We start from the raw sequence: 14,660 nt of genomic DNA on the forward strand, positions 1-14,660 counted from the left end.
GCTAATTATCAAGTTACTTATGTGCTAACATAAAGCAATAACTCAAAAAGAGTCAAAGTGTCAATGACAAGCTTTATTATTGTTTGTCAGATACAAAAACGTGCTTCCACAAATATTAAAAACAGTCTGTGTGGCGTCCTGACTTGTGTGTGTGTGTGTGTGTGTCATCTTCTGTGATCAGCTGACTGCTTACTTCCTCAGCATCAGGTGTCTCGCCCTCATTCTGTTGATTTTGTCCAGGCTCCGACGTCCCCTCCTCGGTCTCCTGCTCTCCAGTCTCTGCATCCCGGCGGACTCCCGTCTCTGGTGCTTGCGGTGACACTTTCTTCAGCTGCTCCCTCTCGCCTCCCTCCATAAAGTTTAAATTTAAGATAAAGAAATAAAATAAACAGATTTAGTATGAAGTGATTGTCCACTGCCCTCCTCTGCTGACTGTGTTTCACAAGTGAAGTTGGCTCGCAGCTGGGTGAAGCTAGTTTGCAGCTGTGCTAACCGTTAGCGGCTAACGTAACTTCAATCTGAGAGAAACCACATTTTCAGTAACATTGCTTATAAACAAATAAACTCGCTTTATAAAATGCCTTTATAAAAATGTCGAGAGCAAACAACCATGTTGGCAGATATGGAGTGGAAAGTGATGCTCTTTCATGTCACTGCTGCGACCCCCGCCGTCTGACGCCTCTTCATCATTTCCTCAGTCTGCTGCCCGTAATTTCTTTTCCACGTGGGAAACTGGAAAAAACAGAGATTGCCTTCTGTCCTGCTCCCATTCCGTCGATGCGACTTATTATGGCAGCCTATCACGCAACACGATCTTCCCATTTCTGAGAAATAATGCCGCACTCAAACACGTGAATCACAGAGTGAGACGACGCCTGCAAAATGGCTTTTCAATCCCACAATGCAACAGAGTGACGTCACCACATATGTATCTTTTTTGTTGAGTTGAATGTAGTGAGAGACATGAAAATAAGAAAATGAAAAATATACAAAACAGAATTTTGCCTTTTTTCAAACGGTCTGTTTATTTCTGGAAACAAGATTGTAAAACAACACAAATAAAATTCACACACATTTACAAGGTTTGCGTGTTTCACATGACAACTTCTTCAAAACTGTGCTTCAGACCTTGCACTCTCACAGCACTGCTTTTGTGCATTTGCCACACGTAAACTTTTTGCAGTGAACATATTTACAGGGGGTGTGTGTTTGACATGACACACCTTCTTTAAAACGGTGCTTGGTCTGAGCAGACCTGGCACTCCCCTGGCACTTCTTTTTCACATTTTACACTACTAAACTTGTAGCAATGGAGACACTGGGCAGGAGCGGGGTTCTTTTTGCACCGGTGCTGGACTTTGCACTTCCTCCTTTTGCCGGGCTCATCTTGTGAGGCGGCCTGTTTGCGAAGAGTTTTTTCCTTTGCAATCTTCTTTGCCGTCACATGGGACTCAGCCAACTCTCTGGCAAGCCACATCAGGAAACCTGACTGCCTTTCCTTCTGCCCTGTGCAGGCTTGGTGCAGCACATGGGCGTTCAGGGCTGCCATGTCAACCATGTTATAGAACAAAGAGATTGGCCATCTTCATGTTCCTGCCCTTACGCTGTACGCCCGCACCATCTGATCCATGGCATCGACACCGCATTTGGTTGAATTGTACTGGGCGATGGTGCTTGGCTTTCTTTTGTTGTTTCTGTTGTTTGTACACTGTCAGGGTGGCATCAGTTGTTGAAAACACCTGGGTGCTGAAGTCATTGCTGTTCATCCCTCGAGCCGAAGGGGGGGATTTCTCTGCGAATCTCATTGAGTTATCTGTTGTTACCATTCTGCCTTTGTCCAGAAACGGCTCCATCAGCTTCATCTTCTCCCACTCTCACTCCCTTGGCATGGCCAGGGTCTTTCCCAAGACTAAATGTTGCAAACATTTAGTCCTCAGGTCACATGCCACCCAGAGCTTTATCCCAAACTTGTCTGGTTTTGTTGCAATGTACTGCAAGAAACAGCAGGGAGCCTTTGTTGGGAACAGCTGTTCTTCTACGTTGTTCTTCTGCATATGATGAAATAAAGTTTGCAACAAAGGAACAAAGGAATCTCCAAACATTGGAGATTATGGAAGACCTGTCAGTTTCAACTGGGTCGCAGTCAGTCCCTGGGAGTTACATCACAATTTGTGACGACAAAAAAAAAAAAATCATTGGCCCTCATTTATCAAATGATCTTTCAAACAGGTGTATATCTGAGCGGTGAGCTCATCGTACGACGGGGCTTGCGCGGCATTACAGAAACTTCCGTACCTCGCCGATGTCAGCGTTTGAATGATCGGGTGTTTATAAATGCGGCGACTGAATCTGATCGTCATTAACATGTTACGCCCTGAAATATTCATACTTCCGAAGTCGCGCCCACTGAGGTCAAACGGAGGTCAAAAGGAGCGATTTTGGCGAAAAAAAGAAACTTTTGGGAGCTGGAAATGGATCCTCTCAGGTCTGAGGTGGAGGTAAATCAGGAGGAGCTCTTTGAAAGAATAAAAACTGAAATAAAGGGAAAAACGCTGCCCGGAGGAAGCTCGCGGCAGCGGTGAGTCACTTGGCCACCAGATAAAATCACATTGCTCGGCACTGAGGACTGCTGCTGCAGAGCTCAAGACCTGAAAGTTCCGTGAGAGACTTTGTGCGCCTGTCACAGGACGGTGTACAGTCTGCTTCACCCAGGGCCCTTGTAAACGAGAATTCATCGTGGATCGATTTGTATGCCGTCCATGTATACACGTGCATTTAACACGATTGTTTTCAATCAGAATGAAAAAAACACCCATTGTGAAACAGAATTCACCCACTAATAGGGAAGGTGAGCTGGTTTAGACCGTCGTGAGACATGTTAGCTTTAAAGAGAGAAAGTCAACATAATGGCGCTGAAAAAACACCTGGAAGCGTTTGCTTAACACAAGCCCCCCCCCCCACAAACAGACATTCATATGAAAATACACTTGCATATGTGTGCAGGCACACACACACACACACATACATGTTTGTATTTCTATCATTGTGAGGACACTCATTGACATCATGCATTTACTAGCCCCTGACCCTAACCCTAACCCTAACCCTAACCCGCACCACAACAATGCATAGTCCTAAAGAAATGTTTTTGCACTTTTACTTTTTTCAGTAAGAACAACATGGTCAAGAAAACACTGTTTCCCCTCATAGGGACTCAAAAAATGTCCCCACGAGGCACATCCTGCCAGGTGTTCCTATCCTTGTTGGGACATTTGTTCCCCACAAGCATAGTAAAACCTGTACACACACACACACACACACACAATCATGAGCAGAGAGAGACAGAGTACATTACTGTTCGTGGTGCTGAATGGACATTGACAAACATTTACTCAGTGCATGGCTTCCTGTGCACCCACACACACACACATGCAAACACTCACATTCTCACATGTTCATAAAAAAAGAGGGAGTAAATGAGGTACGGTCCATGGTGCTGAAACATTTACACTTGTTAACTAAACACACTGCCCCCTCCACACATGTTCACATAAGAATATTTCTTCCCTCCCTCCGTCTCTGTCTCTCTCTCTCTCTCACACACACACACACACACACACACACACACACACACACACACACACACGCTCACAACGTTGATTTGTTGAAGAAATTTCACCCGCTTCATGAGCCATTGTACAGCTTTTTACCATTTTTTAGATGTTCAGTTGTTTTGTCAACAGTGTTCACGGTACAGATTGGGAACAGCTGTGGTTGTATGGTGCCTGTTAAAGGAGCACAGTTCTGGCTGCTGGGGGGGGATGTTGACCCTGGCTGGACGTGGCTGACCAGCTGTTTCCTCCCATCGCTTCTCGGATACCACTCCGATGGCTGTGTAAGGCTCAAAAGATGCAACAACACACTTGTTTTCAGTAAAGCGTGATTTATTTGAGTCCCATGAAGATACAACGATCTGATTTCCAATTGATCCCGACAGGTTCCGGTAAGACGCCAAAGAAAGTGGCCTGACAGCTGTCTGACAGCTCCACAGCGTTTCCACAACGTTCTCTCATTGCTTTAAAAACCTGTTTGCCCTTCCGGAGTCACAAATATTAGTTTCACTTGGTTTCAGCACACACGTATGAATATACTAAAAGTATTCACTCAAAAAGATTGATAACGTGGTTCACACACTAATAAATGATTAATACGAACCGAGTGACTGTAACGACCAAACAGAGGGACACAAGCAGTGGTGCACCACTCAGTATGGCTTGGGGTATTGTTAGGTCCAGTGGGAACTGCTTCCTGTGGGGGCGGAAACGTTGAAGAGCAGTTCGATATTGCTCCACTCTTCTCTCAAGGGACTCTATTTGGAGCTTCATGATATGGTTCTCTCATGTTGAGGTGTGGAAGGCCACACGGCGCTCGTGATTCCAACGTCAGCTATAGTCACGTCATTTATTTCCTTTGTGAGCGGCGAGTCCTGAATAACGCGGGCATCGAGGTGCATTATTCAACACTTGCTGTTGAGCCCGTTACTCTCTGGTTCTCGCTGTCTTTGACTTGATGACAGGAAGCGTTTGAAAATTCACCATCAAGTGACTGATGAGGACTTTGGACTGGGATTAAACAAGTTCTCTTCTTCCCAGTCCTTTTTCAGCAGAATAAGAAGAAAAAAAAAAGGGGGAGGGGGTTAATGTTGCGGTTTTGTCTTTCTATTGAAATCACTTGAATTATTGATTGTTTTAAGCAAGTTTCCTGAATTACGAATATTGTTTTAGTTAAAATCGTTGAAATTTCATGGCATGGTGGATTACAATATTCTGCAAATTATGTATAAAGTACAAATAACACTTCAGCCATAGATATTCAGAGCAGATTTAAAAAAAGAGAAAGAAACTACAACTTGAAGGAACAGGCTCTTCACCAAACCTAAATGTTGAACCACATTGAGGGAACGTTGCAGTTCAGTACAAGGAGTCCAGTTATGGAACAATCTAGATCTAGAATCAGAAGAATGTAACTCACACACCACATTCACTATGTTTTAGATCCGAGTCACCATCAAAACACAAAGAAGCACAAAGAGGATCTGATATGAAGCAGCAGTGTGAAGAGCCAGAGAGGCTGCAGGCCGCTCACTCTGCTGCTGTCTGGGAGTTGTCTGCTGGTTCTCCTCTGGGGTTTCTGTGGTTTGCTGCTGGTTTTCAATATTGACAGAATATGATGACATGAGATGAAGGAGCAGAGAAGATTAGTTCATTCTTCTTTCTGCTCACTTTCATTTAAGCTACTGAAAAATGTTCAGTATTGACTGAGCTCAGAGCGAAATGGATTACAGATCACATGAAAAGACTGATAACAAGGAATTTCCTGACAGACTTCAGTTTACAAACTGATTTTATATTTTCAGCCAACATCAGTTCTTTAGAGCCCACAAGATGATGAGATTGATTAGAAAGAGGAATGTCTCAAACAGGGAGGAGGAGGAGGAAGAGGAGGAGGACACACAGCGATTAATCTTTGTCACATCCTGAGGAACCCTGGTTCGATGCTGGACTCTCACAGCTCTTCACACTGTACCACTGACACTCGGAGCTTCTGCTAGGTCCTCTGGATGAAGCTCTGCTCTCAGTCGTCCTCAGAGTCATCCTTATAGTCGTCCTCAGAGTAATCCTGATCGTCATCCTCATCGTCGTACTTGAAGTCTTCCTTCCACCTGCAGAGAGATGAGAGGAGATGATCAGAGTCTCTGAAGCAGTGAGGACTTCAGTCCTGTTCAGAGCAGCAGTCAGCAGCTCAGAGCTCATGAAGGACCACCACTGTCAGACCAACACAACAAGCCTGTGGCTCCTCTGATTGGCTGACTGTGTGTCCTCTGCTGTCCAATCCTGAAGCTGCTCAGCGTTCTCCTCTCACAGCCTCACTGAGAGTCAAACACTGGATCTTTGTTCTCACACTGACTGTGTTTAGTCCAGACCTGCTGAGAGCAGCATGGACTCACTCCAACCATCTACTGACCTCAGAGTCTGCAGGCTGCAGTCTGGACTCTGCTGAAGATCAACCAGCTGCTGCACATCTGGATCCTTCAGCCGGTTGTAACGCAGGTCGAGCTCCTTCAGGTGGGAGGAGTTGGACTTCAGAGCTGAGGCCAGAGAAGAACAGCTGATCCCTGACAACCTGCATTCAGCCAACCTGAATAAAGAGAGAACGCAGCAGAATCAGTGAGGAGGAACCAATCAGATGTATTAATGGAGAAATAATCAGCTCCACATTACTGAGTCCTGATCAATGAGCTGTTCTGTTGTTTTGGATCTTCATCACACACAACATTCACACTCCTCCTCATGTCCACACACACCAGTCAGCTGCTGCTGAGCTCAGTCCACTCTCTCACTGCAGGATCAGAGTCTCAGATCACAGCTGCTGACAAACATTTCTCCTTCTACAACAGGAACAGACAGTCAACTGACCCCAGAGTCTGTTTCAAGAAATGAGCCAAAGCAATGGAGAAAAACTATTCCTCTTTAGATGGGACTAATCAGACTGGTCCTTGGTCTCCATTTCTTCTTCTTCAGAAGGTTGGAGCTCCGAGGAGGTGAAAGAAGAACTGGGGTTCTTCTTCTCTCTGATTTGTTTGTTTGTTTTTAAAGTAGTGAACTCGGGGCGTGCATCAAGAGAGCTCTACTACAGATCACCATTGGTGTAAGCCACCACAAGAAGATAAGGTAACTGAGCCCACAGGTAGAATGTGAAGAGTGATTAAAGATCAGTGTGATCATGCAAATGTGATAGCGATAGTGTTTCATGCAAATATGACCTCTGACCCCTCAGAGGGCCAGAAGCAGGTCAGAGAGGCCCTCAGTGCTCAGACAGTTGGTGGCCATCACAGAGCCCAGACCCGAGCCACTTCCCCAGGCAGACGCCCACGCGCCGGTCCAGCAAAGCCCCCCCCCCCCCCCCCCCCGCCGACAGGTGACGCGCCCCCGCTCACGCGCCCTGAGTCCAGCCCTTCTCGAGAGGTTGGGTTCCAGAGCACCGGCTACGTGTGGAGGTGAGCCCGACTATATCTAGCCGGTACCTCTCAACCTCCCTCACAAGCTCGGGCTCCTTCCCCCCCAACGAGGTGACATTCCATGTCCCGAGAGCTAGTCTCTGTGTCTGAGGATTGGGTCGCCGGGCACCCTGCCGTCAACTGCCACCCAATCCGCATTGCACCCGGCCCCTACGGTTCCCTCGGTGGGTGGTGAGCCCAACGGAGGTCAGGCCCACGTCGTCCCTTCAGGCTGAGCCCGGCCGGGCCCGTGGGCAAAAGGCCCGGCCACCAGGCGTTCGCTTACGAGCCCCAACCCCAGGCCACTCACATCAATGTATTGGAAATGACTGCGGTGCAGCAGGTGTTACTTCATTTCCAGCATCTTGGTCAGGTCAGACAACACCATGGTGGTGGCCTACCTGAACAGGCAGGGGGGGAACAAATCCCCTCCCCTGCATCGCAAGGCGGCGGAGATTCTGCTGTGGTCAGACCGCCACCTATCCTCTCTGAGAACATGACACGTGCCAGGCGCACTCAATGTCGGCGTGGACAGGATGTCTCGGGGAGGCCCACTTCCCGAAGAATGATGTCTGTCGCCCCGAATGGTAACCCGGATCTGGCACAGGTTCGGCCGTCCGATGGCCGACCTTTTCGTCAGTGCACAGTGCCCACTCTGGTTCTCGCTCAGGTCGTCAGACGAACCTCCTCTCGGGGTAGTAGAATGGGCTCACGGGCTCAGGCCTTCGGGCCTCCTGTACAACTTCCCTCCGACCCGCCGCTTGACCCCTTTGCTGCGCCAGGTGCGGCTGCAGGGCCTTCACATTCTGGTGGTAGCCCTGGACAACCCGGGTGCCAGGTGGTTCCCAGACCTGGTTCAGTTGGCGGTCGGGGATCCGTGGCTGATCCCTGATGAATCTGATGCGGTCCTGCCCCGTCTTGGGGAGGAGTCTCCTGGTCTGGATGCTGAGAGGGTGAGACGAGCAGGGCTAGATCTCCCCCCGGCCGTGGTGTCCACTATGAGTGCCAGGGCCCCCTCTACTGTCAGAGTTTACAGGTCTCTGTGGCGGCTCTTCACATCGTGGTGCTCGGAGAAGGGTGTGGACCCCAGCTCCTGCGCCGTCAGCGGGGTTCTGGAATTCCTGAAAAGTTGACTGGATAGCGGTCACTCTGCTTCCACCCTCACGGTGTTTGCATCGGCCATCACGATGAGCCTTTGGAGCAGGCAGACTTTCGTTTTCTCTCCTTGAAGGATGCCATTTTTTTGGCTCCGGCTTCTGCCAAAAGGGTCAGGGATCTCTGCGCCCTGTCGGTCTACCCCTCCTGCATGTCCTTCAGCCAGGATGGTGGATTGGTTAATCTCTGGCCTAGTCCGGTCTTTCATCCCAAGGTTATCACTTCGGATTTCATTTGAGAGTGACGCTTTGCACCTCGCCTGTTTCGTCAGTGAATTCGCGGCTGCGGTTGCTGTGTCCGGTCAGAGCTCCGGGTTGTTACGTTGAGCGTACAGCTCGCTTCCACACTACGGCCCAGCTGTTTGTGGGTTTCAGAGCCGTGGAAGCCCGCTGTTCTCCCAGCGTCTTGCCCACTGGGTTGGTGGTGCTATTACGGCTGCTTATGAGGCACGAAACCGCCCACCGCCAGCGGTGATTCCCGCTCATTCCACACGTGGCGTGGCCACCTCTGCTGCTCTGTGCAGAGGTGTCACGGTGGGTGACATCTGCCAAGCTGCTTCTTGGGCTTCTGCGTCTATCATAAATATGTAAATAGATTGAAAAGATCAACACAGAGAAGTTCATTTATTTGTTTAAAACAGAATATTCCATTTCATTTTAAGCGTGGCAAAAATGTTTTTCTGAAATTGTACAAGATTTGGGTGACATGAGAAGTTCACGTGATAGTGTGACCAATAAGACGACACCAGGGCGTACTGAACTGTCACGTCACTGTTTCTTAAAAGCGGGATCCTGGACTAATGAGAGCCCTGTATTGTGCCCTGTGCCTGGAGTGTGTGTGTGAACTGTGAGCCTCTGGTGAGTAACTTTTACTGAAGTTAGTCTGATAAATGGAGTAAAATGTGTTGCTTTTGTTAATGTTAATATGGATCAATGAGGCATTATTTCAATGAATGTGGTAGTTAAAAAAATGTTTTATACGACAGTGTTTTGTTTACAGCTGCCCTCATTCCGTGGTTTTTTAGTGAGTGGCGGTAAAAAGAAAGATAAAAGAGGGAAAGAAATGTTCATCCATTTTGCTTCATGTTAAAGCTATAGTGTGTAACTTTAAAACGTCTATGAATGTCCTTTTTAGCCAAGCCACTGCTAGTGGAGATGACAAAATGCAGATTAAGCCGATCGGCTCCTCGAACATGTCGCGGGATTTTTCAATATATATAATTCTTGCTATGCGTGTCGACCGGCGACATTCCCGCGCTGGTGTGCAGGAAATTACGCATTTTACGTCACAAGAAGGGAGGGGGAGGACGCGCGGAGGGTCTAATAGCAACAGGCCTAGCTCAGGCAGAATGAGGAATCGGCATGGCAGTTAATCCAAAGAAACGGCCGAGAAAGAGTCCTGAAGTGGATCCTACCACCAAAAAAAAAAAGCCTGGACGGTCGGCAGGATTGCTGGTGAAGGAAAGTGACAGACAGAGAAGGCAAACAAGGATGTGTATTGGCGTGGCTTTTCCTCAGTGGAGAGCATTGAAAGCAGAAAAAGAAAACCATAATAACCTCTTCAGAAGAGTCCATCTTTTTTTCAAAAACTGTCCTTATTCACAGAGAATAAAAACTGTTTCCAGCAGTGATTCGCGCTGTAGAAACGCAGCGGCAGCCGTGGCAGTGGTTGAGGGGAGAGAAGGGGGGGGGGGGGGGGGGACACCTGGGCGTCCATCATATGGAAGCGCCGGCTTTATTGTTGAAAGAATTCCACTAGAGGGCGACCGAAGTTACGCACTATGGCTTTAAAACTGAGAAATGTCATCAGTTCATTGAATTTACAGTAAAAAGTGGTTAAGAAGCTGTGTTACAAGGTATATGTATAGGAATGTGTGTTTATATGTATCTGTTTAAATGTAAAAGTATATTTTGTTTATGAAAACAACATAGTGACCCTGTTTTTGACCTTTGCGGGCCGGCTCTTTTTCTTTGTCTTTTTCTTGTCTTCCTTTGTTTTCATTCCCTTCCTATGTATGGATTCCTGTGCTGATCTGCAAGACTACTTCTTCTAGACAGTTCAGCAGAACCACATGGTTCACCTGGCAAAGACCAGACCTCTTCAGAACAGTTCACTCAGGTGGAAAAACTACATTTGTTTCTCAAACAAATGATCAAAGTCTTCAAAAAGCTTCGTCTCTTTGTCATCGTGAGTCACTGACAGTCAGAATGTAGAGATGTTTTGTCTTTAAGGCAGAGGAACATTGAAATATCCCTCATCTACCTTTCAGTCTGAGCCCAGTCCTTCATTCACAATCATTACTGTGAAAGTTTTTTGTTTTTCACAGGAAGAAGAACCTTCAATTTATGACTCACACTTTGCTCTCATACTTCCAAGGAAATAATTATTTTATTTACACACAAAGTAACTTCATCCATCAGAGTTCAACATACTGTAATACACACACAAAAGGAGCAAACAAATGAACAAAAAGGAAAACTGTATGAAGCCCACAGTGCTGTAAATAAAGCTGGAGTTTAAAAGCTCACTGCTTCACTGCTCACCCCCTGACCGTCCTCCTCACCCCCTGACCGTCCTCCTCAACCCCCTGACTGTCCTCCTCACCTTCATGTAAACAGATCCACGTCTGATCTTCACAGTACTGCAGTTTGTTCTTGACAGATTTTGACAGTTGATCAGACTATTGATCACTGATACAACGAAATACTGCTCATATGTTTTGGAGAGAACAACCATGAGACTGAGAATCTATCAATCAGTTGAGATCAACATGATCTATTCACTTGGAAATTGTGTTAAATCGAGCCTGACTGTGCTTCATAAGTTGCAAAGATGCTCTGAGACACTGAGACATGGCCAAAGCTATTTACAATGTGGTAAAATGAAGGAAACACTGTTCTGTTGTGAGCAGTTACAGAGTAGTTTGGAGGTTTGTCCATGTTGTTTTGAGAATGTCATTTCTGTTTCAAGAAATGAGCCAAAGCAACGGAGAAAAACTGTAATCCTGTTTAGATGAGACTGACCACACTGATCCTTGGTCTCCATTTCTTCTTCAGAAAGTTGGAGCTCCGTGGAAGTGAAAGAAGAACTGGGGTTCTTCTTCTCTCTGATTTGATCTTTGATCTTTCAGAGAGCTCAACTGATGTGAAGACCAAACAGAAGCAGAGCCCAGTGGAGGACATGTCAACAGCCAAGGTTACTGGACAGAAAGCCAACAAGTCCAGAGTCTGCAGAGTTGCTGAGAGTCTGGAGCTCCAGCTGGGAGATCAGTGACAGCTGGATCCAGGAGAGATCAGCCTGCTTTGAAAGCTGAAGGTCAACATGGAGCGTGTCAGAGGTTCACAGTCAGTGATCCACTGCAGCAGCTTTCTTCTTCTAGCAAGCTTTGAAATGTGGAGCTGCACACGACTCTGCCACAGTCACAGGACTAAAGAGCAGAGAAGAAGCTCCGGTCCTCATTGAGATCCTCTGTGGATCACTCTCAGACCAGCCTGATGTCTGACCTTTATGTCAACACAACTGTACTGAAACACACTTAAACATGGATTCTGACCTCAGAGTCTTCAGACGGCAGAGTGGACTCTGCAGAAAACCACACAGCTGAGAAACTCCTGGATCCTGAAGAGGGTTCCAGCTCAGGTCCAGATGTTCCAGATGTTTCTGGAGGGAGGGGTTGGACTTCAGAGCTGAGGCCACAGAAGAACAGCTGATCTCTGACAACCTGCAGCACCGCAACCTGAATAAAGAGAGAAAGAAGTGAGATTAGAGGACAAAGTTTGATGTTGAAGTGACTGAGAGCTGAAGAAGGTTCAGACTGGAAGAGTTTAGAAATGTAAAGTCCAAACAGCTGAAGCCTCCAGGAGGAGAGTAGCTCTCATCAACATGCTGCAGAGCTCCTTCTCTCCACTCTCCCTCATCACTGTGTGGAATTTGTTATCATATTATCATCAAATCAAATCAGACTTTATTTGTCGAGCTCTTTTCATATTTATAAAAACAACGCAAAGTGCTGAAGAGAACAAACGATCATAAAATCAAAAGAATAAAAACCGCACCATCAATAAATATACACCACACACACACACACACACACACACACTGAATTATTTGCACACAGCAGAGGAGACATGGCATGACACTAAGCATCATGGGAAAACACTACCAGTGGGGCCGTTCACAGCAGGAGAAGGCGAAGGTCATTAACACTGGGGCCCCGGCGCTCGACCCCCGACCCCGCCAGACCAAGGGGAACCCGCACACCGAGGTGTGGAGACCCCCAGGCCAGCCAGGACCAGAGGACTCGAGCACAGTGACCCCAGCAGAGGACCAGGACCAACTCCCGGTGTGAAGAACCCCCCCTGAGGAAACACTGGAGCTAAAACAGCTAAAGACATAAAAAGACATAATACAAAGTTAATAGTAAGATGAGATTATAAAGTAATAAATTAAAATAAGTTAGAAATACATAATAAAAATAGAAGGAATAAATAGGATAAATAGATTAAAATAAAAATGATAATAAAAAATAAAAATGATGGAGATAAGAACTATAAAAGGTCAGTTGAAAGCCAGATTAAAAAGGTGTGTTTTTAACCTGCCTTTAAAAATATCAACAGACTCTGCGGTCCTGAGGTTCTCCGGCAGGCTGTTCCACAGGCGGGGGCCGTAGTGGCTGAAAGCCGCCTCGCCATGCGTCTTGGTTCTAGCTTGGTTCTGATGACATCATCTGATTTATAATTCATTTTTGCTGGTGTTTTCTCCCTGTATTTATGTTGAATTTTTGTTGTATACCTATGTTTCAGTGTAATTATACTGAAAGAAAAGGGGCACGCTGTAGTACATCTGTGCATGCGGTACGTGCTGGATCTACTTTGTGCTCAGACGCGATGTTGACTGGTGACGCTGAGCTGTTGTTTACCTGGCAGGACAAACTGTGTTCTTCATAAATAAACTTCGAAGAAACAGTTTTGGAGTGTCTGAAGCGTGAGTAGACACTGTGTCATCAAGTCAACACACCCTTTACGATGGGAGTTATTAATAATAATAGATTTTATTTGTAACGCACTTTACATTTAAAATCAATCTCAAAGTGCTACAAGAGGCACAGGGTTAAAAACAAGCACAGGGTAAAAACATTACAATACAAGCAACATATTAAGCAACATTATTGTTGGTAAGCCTTTCTGAAGAGGAAGGTCTTCAGTCCTTTTTTAAAAGCGCCCACCGTCTGTGGGGCCCTAAGGTGGTCTGGGAGAGCGTTCCACAGACGGGGAGCTGCGGCTTCAAAGGCCCGGTCCCCCACGGTTTTGAGCCGTGTCCTGGGCTGAACCAGACGATGCAGTTGGCCTGACCGGGTCCGGGCAGAGGTGTGTGGTGTGAGCAGTTCAGTGAGGGAGGTGGGGGCCGCACCGTGCAGACAGTGATGGGGGTGCAGGAGGATCTTGTTCTCTATACGGGCCTGAATGGGAAGCCAGTGGAGAGTGTGAAGGATGGGAGTGATGTGCTCATATTTCCGCCCCTCATCAGGACTCTGGCAGCGCTGTTCTGGACATACTGGAGCTTTTGGAGGCTCCTGCCAGAGATCCCGATGAGGAGGCGTTACAGTAGTCCAGCCTGGAGGAAACAAAGGCGTGGACAAGCTTCTCTGCAGCAGGGGGGGAGAGGGAGGAACGTCAGAGTTTCCCCTCCATACACTTTACTTGGGCGGGCCGCCCAAGTAGATTGACACCCGCCCAAGAAGATGAATGAAAAAAAAAAAAAAAAACGCGCGGTCTGTATCTCACACTGGGTGTCAGGCTCGTGCACCCCCGTGTACTCTCATCTCTGGACACATAGCATGGAAGCATGCTAGTTTAGCCGCTACCGGCTACAGGCTAACAGCCTGCAGGCTGCAGATTAATGCTGGTCGACCGTCCCGGACAGTAAAACTTATAATCAGCTCGATTGGCTGATATTTCCTGCAGAAGCTCCTCATGCTGTTTTATTGAACAGGCCGTATGTTCTGGTGTTGTGTTTGTTTATATCACGCTGCATGTGCAGCTCTGAGTCCTGCTCTGTGTCTTCTTCTCCATTTGGAGTTGCTGTGTCAGAGTGACAGCGCCATCTGAAGGCCTGGCGGGTGAACTACATCGTTTTGAGTCCTTGTTATGTTGCGTGGATGTAGATATTTCCTGAAGCGATGCTGTGTGGACAGGAAACTGAGAAGGAGATTGTAAACAAACAAGTTGGGCTCATTTGTAATTCAGGGACAGGTAGACGTCCAGTTGTGTTCCATTCTCAGCTGCTCAAAACACCACATCACACTGGAAACATCTGGAACCACGTACCATTAATAATTTTCTATGGTCTTCCAGTCATGGGATTTTCCCTAATGCCCACAGAGAAGACATTTACATTACCAGCAGAGTTCTGTCGGATTTGGACGTCTGTTGCTGTGAAAGTTAGGAGA

At 47.0% G+C, this 14,660-nt stretch overlaps 1 long non-coding RNA gene across 1 annotated transcript; it reads right to left on the bottom strand.

The window, feature by feature from the left end:
- Positions 1-3,942: 3,942 nt before the first annotated feature.
- LOC115402076 (uncharacterized) lies at positions 3,943-11,811 on the bottom strand. Its single transcript, XR_003933067.1, has 3 exons — positions 11,766-11,811; positions 6,025-6,198; positions 3,943-5,722 (listed from the first exon to the last, which is right to left on the bottom strand). It is a non-coding gene; the product is annotated as an uncharacterized LOC115402076 (long non-coding RNA).
- Positions 11,812-14,660: the final 2,849 nt, after the last annotated feature.

This window comes from Salarias fasciatus, chromosome 15 (genome assembly GCF_902148845.1).
Source record: "Salarias fasciatus chromosome 15, fSalaFa1.1, whole genome shotgun sequence".
NCBI classification, from domain to species: domain Eukaryota; kingdom Metazoa; phylum Chordata; class Actinopteri; order Blenniiformes; family Blenniidae; genus Salarias; species Salarias fasciatus.